The sequence below is a fragment of the Schistocerca gregaria genome, chromosome 1 (assembly GCF_023897955.1).
Source record: "Schistocerca gregaria isolate iqSchGreg1 chromosome 1, iqSchGreg1.2, whole genome shotgun sequence".
Lineage (NCBI taxonomy): Eukaryota > Metazoa > Arthropoda > Insecta > Orthoptera > Acrididae > Schistocerca > Schistocerca gregaria.
The window spans coordinates 110931809-110942306 of NC_064920.1; positions in this window are offsets into that span (position 1 = coordinate 110931809).

Below are 10498 nucleotides of genomic sequence, written 5' to 3' on the forward strand. Positions count from 1 at the left end.
TTTCACACTTGTTGACGACGGTTTGAATATGAGGTATCCAACTCATTCTGGAATCGAAGAGAACACCCACAAACATCGCCTGGGATTTTAGTGGCATTTTATGACCAGAAAGTCTTATACTATGCAAGTAGCCTGGCATAATCTGGCCCGTGAAAGGAACAGGTACTGATTATACTGCCGAAATCTGTAACCCACTGCTACGTAATGTTTGATCCGGTATGCCCATCGCCTTTGATAGTCCACACACAGCCTGATCCATTCCTTTCGTCAACACATACAAACAAATATCATCTGCATACTGGAGGATTCTAACTGCAAAAGGGATAATCGTCGCCAGCTCGTTAGTATATAGTGCAAAGAGTAGAGGGCTGAGGAGCTCCTTGCTGAAGACCTGTAGTAAGACGACGTGGTCCAATTAATTTATTTTGGAACCGAACCCATTTGTGTCTTTCAGCGTGGAAAGTGTTAATTCCATAAATCAGATGTGGCGGGATTCCGATGGTTTCCAATTTCCATAGTGACACAGGTATAAGAACATTTTCATACGCTCCAACTGTATCCCTGAATATTGCTGTTACATTCTCTTTTCTTGTTGTTACGTCATAGATGTCTAAGGTTAAGATATTTAAATTATCTTTTGTTTCCTTGCCCTTTCTAAGTCCATACTGGCCTGATGATAAGGTCTGATTTGATTCCAACTACCATTCCAAGCGATTTTTTACCAGGCGTTCTAAAGTTTTTAACCGATACAGGAAGAAATAGAAATAGGTCTACATGATTTAGCCTGCTCTTCATCTTTATGTGGTTGCAGTATGGGTACCACTACCTGAGTTGTCCAGTCTTCTATTAGCGTGTCATTCATCCATATTTGGTTAAATATCTGTAACAGTTTTCTGAGAGCTATGCCTGAGAGATTTTCTATCATCTGATGTGTATATTGTCCTTACTGGGAGTGGACGTTAAGCTCTTTTTAATGCCATTCATCAGTTCTTCATACGAAAACGGTACTACGAGCGGATGATTGCAATCCCGTTGCTCTGGGGGGGGGGGGGGGGGCAATATGGCTGCTCGGCTGTGGAAGCTGGTGAGATTCACAAAGTCTTCAAGCCACACATCACTTAATGGCTGATGCGTAGTGGACTTTTTGTTTTTGAAAAATTTTGAATTTCTTCGAAACATCAGCGATACTAACATTGTTATTTAAAGATTCACAGAATTTTTGCCAGCTATTCTGTTTACAGTCTTTTAACCGTCTTCGAACTTTCGCTGCTGTTTTCCTATATGCAATGAAGTATCTACATTTCTTTGTTTACAGCAGTTAGTGTACGCAAGTTTGCGCTGTGCTATGGCTCTAGAGCACGCTGGTGTCAAACAGACTGGGGGCCGTTGCTTCAAAACGATGACTTCCTTTTTTCTTGGAATGGAAATTGTTGCATCATCTTCAATATTTGAAATCAGCTGTTGGTAGGGCTCTTTCATAACTAACAAATTGTTAAAAGATTGAAACTTCACCTGGACTGTTACAGCATCCTTTATTTTCCACCTGCTGATTGGGTAGATAATTTCTACTGTATTTATAGATAAGTCTGTTATGATTTCCAGAAGGAAATGATCTGAGCCATTACATGGTTGAAGTAAAAAAATAATAAAATGGTGCAAATGGCTCTGAGCACTATGGGACTCAACATCTGAGGTCGTCAGTCCCCTAGAACTTAGAACTACTTAAACCTAACTAACCTAAGGACATCACACACATCCATGCCTGAGGCAGGACCGTAGCAGTCACGCGGCTCTGGACTGAAGTACCTAGATCCGCATGGCAAACCACGGCCGGCTACCAGGTTGAAGTCAACAGGGCATAAATTGGGCAACAGCGTTCAGTAGCGAGGTGGTTTCCGTTGAAATGCAAACACCTGGGCTCTCCAGCATGTGAGCACTGTGAGGTCTCGTGGGCTCCAGTGCATTTGGCACAAGGGACACTACTGCGACATTTCAAACTTAAATGGAAATATCTAAGGCAATTATGACACTGCAAAAGTGACTGGACATATGATTCAACAGAGCATCGCATACCGCACATATATTCATACTGGGAAAGTTGTTGAGATTTAAATGTTACAACACATTTCAGTGTGGAAATTACTTTCAACCTCCATTTTCTATTACTTTCTTTGTGAACCTTCGGACGTCGGTTACTAAAAAGTCCGACTTTTTTTCTTCAAGGATGTCTTGGTGGGATAATGCAATCTCAACATCACAGATAACTCCCCTTCTCTGTGTTAGGAAATTTTGAATATAAACCTCCATACTCTTCAGCAAAAAAAACATCAATCAACCGCAACCTGTTTTCAGACTGCCCTGTTTTGGTTTCAATTTTATACCTGTTTCTACCAGTAGCTGAAATATTAACTATTTCATGTCTTAAATGATTACTTTCTGTAAACAACATTCTTCCCAGTGACATCGGATGTAACTTTCCTACATTACCATTTTCTCCCTCTACAAAGACAATGGTGTGTATTATCTTTACTAGCATATTTGTTGTTATGAGGAAACGTGTTATTTCCTGCAGGAGGTACCGTCGTGGTCACTTAATTGTCCAAGTTTTTACGACTAACAGACTTTTGGGAAGCAGGCTGCTCATTGCAATTCCAGTCTCCTATATTTACACTAAAATTACTGTCTTCTCCTGGAACTTCCCCACTGTGTGCAACATTATCAATATCTACCATATCTACGTCTCCTTCAACATTACTACTGTGCTTTTCACTTGCCTTTGCCTTCTTCGGAACAATTGCGTTAGGAGCTGCTGCCTGTTGGGGTGATGGTGATCGGTGTCTAGCCTTTTGTCACTGGGTGTTGTTTGTCTGACACTGCGACAAGACAGATGAACTTTATGAATGCTGATCCATCTCCATCTGAGCATTCTGAGGACAGTGATCTTCAGAGCACATTTTGATGGTACCCAATTGATGCTTATTTTTAATTAACACTGTTGAAGGAGGGTGCATCATGACAGTCTCCTTGTTGTGACTCTTATTCAAAGTGATAGCCGACCCTTGGCCAATATCGACCGGAATTTCATCATTAGCTGCCATTTTAAAAATAGCTGCTGAGAGAAATCTCCAAGCGATGATGCTTTGACACTTGTTACTAACTACTTGTAGTTAAAATATCCAGTAGATAACACTAAAAAAACTTGATAACAGTTCCACAAAACACCTGATGGAATCGGTGCCGGCCCCCGCACGAAGCACAAACGACTGCTCAGCGCGGCTGCCGTAACTGCAAGTAACAATTTGTCATTACCCGCTCGTCGAAATTTTTTCATTGCAGACAACACAGTTTAGAGTCTAACTGTTAATAATTAATCACCCTTTCTCAATATTCTTGAGAGCGATCGGAAAAACAGCGTTGTTTATTTTATTGCTAACCAAAGATCACTATTTTATTTAAAAAAATTATGAATTTTGTTCATGTGGCTTTGGTTACACACCATTCAGTCATTGCTGTGTAATAATAAATACTTTGTACACGTAGAAATCACTTCTTTTGCTATAGATTAACGTTTTGGTGCTCATTATAGTTTATTATTGATCCTTAAATCTTGATGTATGCATCACAAGAGAATTAGACTCTGGAGACCAATTCACACTGACCATCACGTCACATCACAGCTAATGTCTCTGCACAATGTGCATCACAGGTATCAGGCGAAGGAAATAAAGCTAATAGGCGGGAGCCTATCTTTACGCAAAGATAGGAAACTCAACATAAATACCAAAAGTTTGTCTCTATCAAAGACCGCGGGTAAATGGGACACTGTTGTGTGGCATCGTCACATACGAAGAAATACACAAGGGTGCAGGACACTAAAGTTTTGTCTCTGAAAAAGACTTCAGGAATGACAAATAAAAGTAAAGGGAACACTCTGGCGAGGTGCCATTATGACGAACTACAAAGGTACATGATAATTAAACTGGATTGTCCACACGGGTGCTTGGCGCTGGTACAAAGCAGTAAAACGTACTGGGCATTTACTGTGTCACTGCACGTGGAACTTATGGCTCCCAAATATCAGAAGACCACTCTCTGAATCGTTTTGGGAAAACTAAAGAGCGAAAAAAAACACACGAGCCGTAAACCATGGACTGTGAGTGGTCCTGTTCAGGAAGCTATGTCACCCACAAGCTATCTACATGAAGCATGTGTCACTAAACACACGGTAGGGGTGTGAACTTGGTCAGGTGGAGCATGTACCCTCCTCACGGTGTGGATGGCACATGCATCATAGGGTGCAACAGACTGTGCATGCACTGGTGAGTGTTGCTGCCACTCTTAATGCCGTCTGCTAGACACGTTAGTGAAATGCTAGCGTGGCGGCAGGATATGACATAGAATTCAGGGTGTTGGGGGAACATTGGCTGTGACTGTCTGGTGGTGGCAGCAAGGTGGCATGTTTGACATCAGTCACCATGTGCTCAGTGTCAGACTCCACATGTTGAAAAGCATGAGCAGGAGGAGGACCAAAAGGGAGTGTGGTGGTTGTGTCTGGGTCCCAGGTGCTGGTCAGTGGTTCAACACCACTGGCAGGGGTGGGGTTAGCAGAGTAATCTTCAGTGCCACCACTGATGGCCCCAGCAGCAGTGTCAGCAATGGCATCAGCGGCGTTGATGGTAGGCAGGGAGACCTCAACCATCAGCAGCATACAGGCATTGATGAGGTAGAGTATGTAAGCAGTCTTTAACCTGCTGATAGGCACAACTGAAGGGGTGCCATGGAAACATGCAGTAAATGTTTTGCCCTTTCGTTGTAAAATGAGATGAACACCCGAGTATTGTGGGTGGAGAGGGGACTGGCAGGTGTCGATGGGCAGCATTAAGTGAGCACACAACATGAGGTTATAGTGCACAAAAGTCTTGCACTCATCATGGCGTTGTGGTGGCGTCAGTCGGAGCTTGGCCATACAGTCTTGAAGCTGATGAATGTAAGCTAGGAGACAGGTAGAAGTGAGGGGGACTGTGGCTCAATAGAGTCGCCTGGTAGGGTTAGGTGCTGCCCATACACCAGGTTGGCAGTGGACGCTTCCAAGTCGGCTTTGTGGGCCACCTGCAAACACAAAAGACTATTTGTGTCTTACCAGATAAGGGCATATTTTAAAGTATGATGGAAGCCATGCCGTTTGCTGCAGGTTGGTAGGTGGTGCTACAATGAATGAGGGTTCTACAAGTCTCAGACAGGATTCTGAATAAACAGAATATGAACTGGGGCCTACAGTTTGATGTTATGGGGCAGGGGCAGATAAAACGCGAAATCCAGGAGTTGAATGTTGTGGCAACTGTTTTGACTAAATATCATGGAGGACGACCGCTCCCGCCCAGGTTTTGAATCAGTTTATCATCGTGAGAAGCTAGCAGCAGCCATCTGAGGGTGGTAGGAGGCCAACGATGTCTATATGAGTGTGGCAGAACCAGTGCTAGACAGTGGTAAACGGGGCAACAGGGACGTGAGTATGATGGTCCAGCTCAGCGCTCTGGCACAGGATGCAGGCGCAGATCCAACTGCAACAGCCTCATTGCATGCTGGGCTAGAAGACACGTTCTTGGAGTAGGGCAGTGGATGTGTGGATGCTGTAAGTGCTGGGCTGTGCAGGCAGTTGAAAGCTAATTCGTGGAAGGATGGGGGTAGGTAGTGCAGACACAGTCCTTGGAGCCATTAGTGTGTTCAGGATGAGAAAGGACATTTTATCAAATGTGCTGGTGTTTGGAAGGGACCTGGCGGAGCTGGAGGATGAAGTCAGAATTCGGGTTCTGACGTAACTGAGCTACTGTGTGGTTGATGGACTGAGTTCTGCAAAGGCCTTGTAATCTAATAGAGAGTTGATGGCCCAAAATGACTCAGGCTGTCAGAGATGATGTTACCATTACTGGCTTTGTGGAACAAATTGGTAGAGCCATCTACTGAAATTTGGGCAGCATCTTTGGGATAAAACTGTTGTAAGAAGGCAGTGGTCAGTGAAGACGGTGAAATGGTGTCTCTTAACCAAAAGGTTGAAATACTTCACTGCCGCATATACGATGAGCAGTTTCTGGTTGGATGAAGCCCACTTACACTGGCGTTCGGATGGCCTATCCGAAAAGAAGGGCAGTGGTTGCCTATTGTTTCCAATGCACTGTTTAAGGACTACGCCGATCGCAGACTGACTCACGTCATTGACGATAGGAAGGAGGGTGGATGGGTGGGGATGTGCCTGAGGGTTGCATTGACAAGGCAACTAAAAAAATTTGCTATGCTTCGGATTCTGCTAAGCTCTTTATACGTTTTTGGATGTGAAAATTGGATGACCATGCAGAATTTATCGGGCAGGCGTTGTGAGCCAAAAGTGGAAGTGATTTTCCCTAGGAATGCAGTCTCATCTACTTCAAAAACACATTTTTGTAGGTTGAAAATGACCCCTGCTGTATAAACACGGGCAAAAATCTTGTTGAGGTGCTCACAGTGTTTGGTAATGTCCTGGGAGTAGATTAGAATAGGCTAAAAGGCCAGTGCACCACAGGAAACGTTTCCAGGTTTGAGCAGCATTATGGAGGCTGAAGGTCATGAAGGGGCTTTCAAAGAGGGCTGTCTTACTGATGTCCTACGGTGCAAACAGGATCTGTGTGAAAGCTTCTGTGCAGCCTATGTTATTAAAGATGGTGGGCCTGAAAATGTCTTCACTATAGCTGCATAAGAGCAGGACAGCACAATGGTCAGGAATGGTTCTTGTATTGAGCTGCTGACAATCACTGCAAGAGTGCCATATACCATCCTTCTTAGGTGCTAAATGAAATGTGGAGGACCAAGGGCTTTTGGATGGGTGCAGGATTCTAGCGGCAAAGGAAGTGTAGAATTCTGCCCATTTGACCCTGCACTTGTCCACTGGGAGAGCACAGGCAGGCAGTGAATTGGTGAGCCCAGAGTGGTCGCAATCTAGTACACCATGTCGAGGTGCACTTCACAGGGGGTGCCAGGGGGGTGGGTGTGGAGTGACAATTGGGACAGGAGATCAGCGGAAGGACCTGTGTAAGAAAGTTGTTTAATGGTAATGGTGAGATGAGAAGTGCAGAGGACATGCGACCCAAACCATCTACTAGTTGATGCAGTATGAGGTCAGGGAGAAGACTGAAATGGAAGATAAAATCTGTGTCCAGGATTGGTTCAGTAACATTAGCCATGGTGCAAGTCCAAAGAAACTCTTCACCAAGACCAAGATTAACACAGCAGGAGTGGGGGCTGTAAGAAGTGAGGACAGAGGTGTTTACAGCTGTGAGGAGGAGCTGGACCAAGGCAGGAGCTTGCATGGGAAGATGGACAGCTCCAAGATAGTGTTAATGAGGTAGCTGATTGGCAAGATGGGTTTATGGCATTCAGGTGCGAACGGGCCCTAGAAAGTTGTTGGCCAACCAGGCACATCTACTAGCATTTGCTCACTGTGTTTGGGTGCCATCTGCATGGCACTCTGCAGTTGGTGGTGCACTGCCAAATCGCTCACGATCCCAGCACATGAACTTGGTGCTATACAAGTCTTTCAGCTCATTGGACTGGTAGGGGGTAATGCTCCTGCATGAGAATGCACACTAGCAGCCGTTGTGAAGGGTTGAGCCATGTGCGTAGTGACTTCTATAGGTCTGAGGTGGGGTAGGGGCATGAAAGTGGAAGGGTGCAAGTCAGCGAGGGTGTTGATTAAGTTTGCCGTATCAATGCTCAAACTTGCCATGATCACTAGATCTGACTGTGCTTCGTGAACTATTGAATGTTCAGAAACCACTGTTGTTTGCATTTCAGGGAAGCTGGGGGACTTGCTGTGGTGGGAGGGCCTGGAGCAAGGGTGGGGCAGCTGCAGTCAGCGAGGGGTAGAGGGATTTGAACACCTTGTCTGCAATGACAGGGGTGGCGTCGATGTTTGTATGGTCTTAGGAAACAAGAGCCACATGGATTGCAGCAGGCAAGCGAGAATTCCAGATGTGGAATAAAAGCCTTTCCAGCATGGGGTTTGTCTAAGGCATGTAAGTGCTACAGGAGCTTTGTGACCTTCATGTCAGAACACTCCTCCAAAGAAAATAGTGCCTGAGAGCGCTTCATTTCCAAAGAGCCAGTCGCATGATCAGGCTCTCTTTTAATTTATGGTAGCTGTCTGCGTGGGGCTGGTGCTGCAAGTTTCTGCCATGACAGCGGTTTTGAGCTTAGCAAGAGCGAACTTTGTTGTGTCACTCGTAATTTCATATCCGGCAAATATCACCTCAGTACAGGAAAACAATAGGCGTGGGACATGGGTGTCAAATATGAGGAGTTGAGCAGGTCTCTGTTTGACTGATGAGGCAGCAATTGGACATGTGCCTGAAGTGTATGAGAAACTGGATGAGAAACTTACTTATACTGGCCACCTGAACCAGCAGTTCAGACAGGCTACGTGGAGTGATCTGACTGGACGAAACACTGTCCAGTGCAGATGACATTTCAGGGCAGTACAGCTCCCAAACGTAGATAGTGTCTCAGAAGTAAGTAGAATGAATCTGACCGGGAAGGAGAGTGCAGGCACAGGGTGAAAACAATGAATAAACACTGCATGACGCTTATGGAATAATACAAATGTGCACAAAGGACAGCCTAATGGGGAAGTTGTACTGTGTGGAACATGTAAAGAATGGGTCTGGTAGAAGAGGGGGCGGGGGGTGCTTGAAGCCTGGGTAACCAGTATGGTAATGCTGGCAGCGCCGAAAATATTTCACTGAACAACGTACATCGTAGCTATAAGGGGAGAGAAACTGAGGAGAAAAGGAGAAGGCACGAAACGAAGTGTAACAAGCTTTTTGGTGAAGCAACGAAAAAGCAAGGGGACAGATTTTCGGCGACACAATCTGTTTATTAAGGCTGAAATACTACATTTCATTTAACAAAACCCGAAAGGGAAATATGCTATCTGTACACGATCTAGCTGTGACTTGCACAGCTGCACAGCAAAGGCTCTCAGTTTATCAGTTCTGGCACAGAATCAAACACGTCTTTTAAAGTTCGTAATTGGGAGCCTTCACCAAGATTTACACCAAAGATCGAAAGCTCAACACTGACACTACAAGTTCACCTCTAACAGAGGCCTCAGTTAATGACACTGCAAGTTCTTCTCTAGCAGAGGCCTTGGGAATGATGAATAAAAGTAAAGGGGACACACTGACAAGTCACCATTGTGCTCAAAAGGAGGTACAAAGGCGTATGATAATTAAATGGGACAGTCCACATGGGTGCCTCCCAGCCCTGGTGCATAGCAGTACAACGTACAGGGCATTTACGTCTGTCGCTGCATGTGGTATTTATAGCTTATGGAAATCAGAAAATGAAATCCTCTTCCACAAGGCGAAAGGAAATTGACGTAAGAGCCTTTGAAGCTAGGGAACAGTGTTCCTGGATTGGAAATGGCAGGATGTTTTGACAAAATCTTTGTTTATTTGTGATACGTGCAACTACATTAGCACTTGGCCATGTCGATTAAGAAAAAGATCTTCCACCAACACACTCACTAGCTACAACACTCTCAGTGTTCAGCTGATTCTTTAAATTAAAATTCAAAATTTTCATTCCAAAATTTAAAAGTTAGAACACATAATATTCAAAAATTGTGCTTTTTATGGAATTAAAAAAGTGCTTGCTCCTGGTCATCAAGAACGATTTCAGAAAATTTAAATTTAATAAGAACAGAGGAACCACACCAAAATGAAAATATAAGCATAACCAGAACGAGGCCACTGAAATGCAGTTATAAGAATCAAGCCTCTTGCATAGTTAAATTACGTACGCCTTGATCCAGTTTTTCAATAATGACTTAAAGAAATTTAATCCTTAATACTGAACACAGCAAGCATATGGATCGAGGTGCAGCAAAATGCAGTTGTAAGAATTAAGCCTCTTGCAATATTAAATTTGGTTCTCAACAACGATTAACAAAATTTAAAATGTAATACTGAACAGAGCAAGCGCACCAAAATATAAATATTAAAGCTTAATTTTCAACCTCTGACAACTATGGCCGAGCTCACCCATTTGTTGCTTAACTATAACTACTGGATGTACGTTTGAAACCATCACGGCCTTAGCCAAAGACTATAGGGGAGAGTGGGTTACACTGAACCATGGGGCACAATGAAACACGTAGCATAATTTCGGTATAAGGTGGTAAATTATGTTTTCCTCTGTGTATATGTTGTCAGTACTGCTCTATCGACTGCCATTTGTTTTCTGCAGGATCTAGTTACCGCCATTAGTGTTTTACCGGTGATATGTTAGTTTCGTGACACTGAAGTAATTTTTGGAGACGTAGAGAGATTGAAATTTGTTCATTCCTTTGTCACAAAATTTTAGAGAAAATAATTCATTGTCACAATATCGATACTGTATTTTAGTTATAGAGATCTTCAAATACTGGCAATGTTCATACGTATCCTCACATGAGCTTTGTTTGAAATAT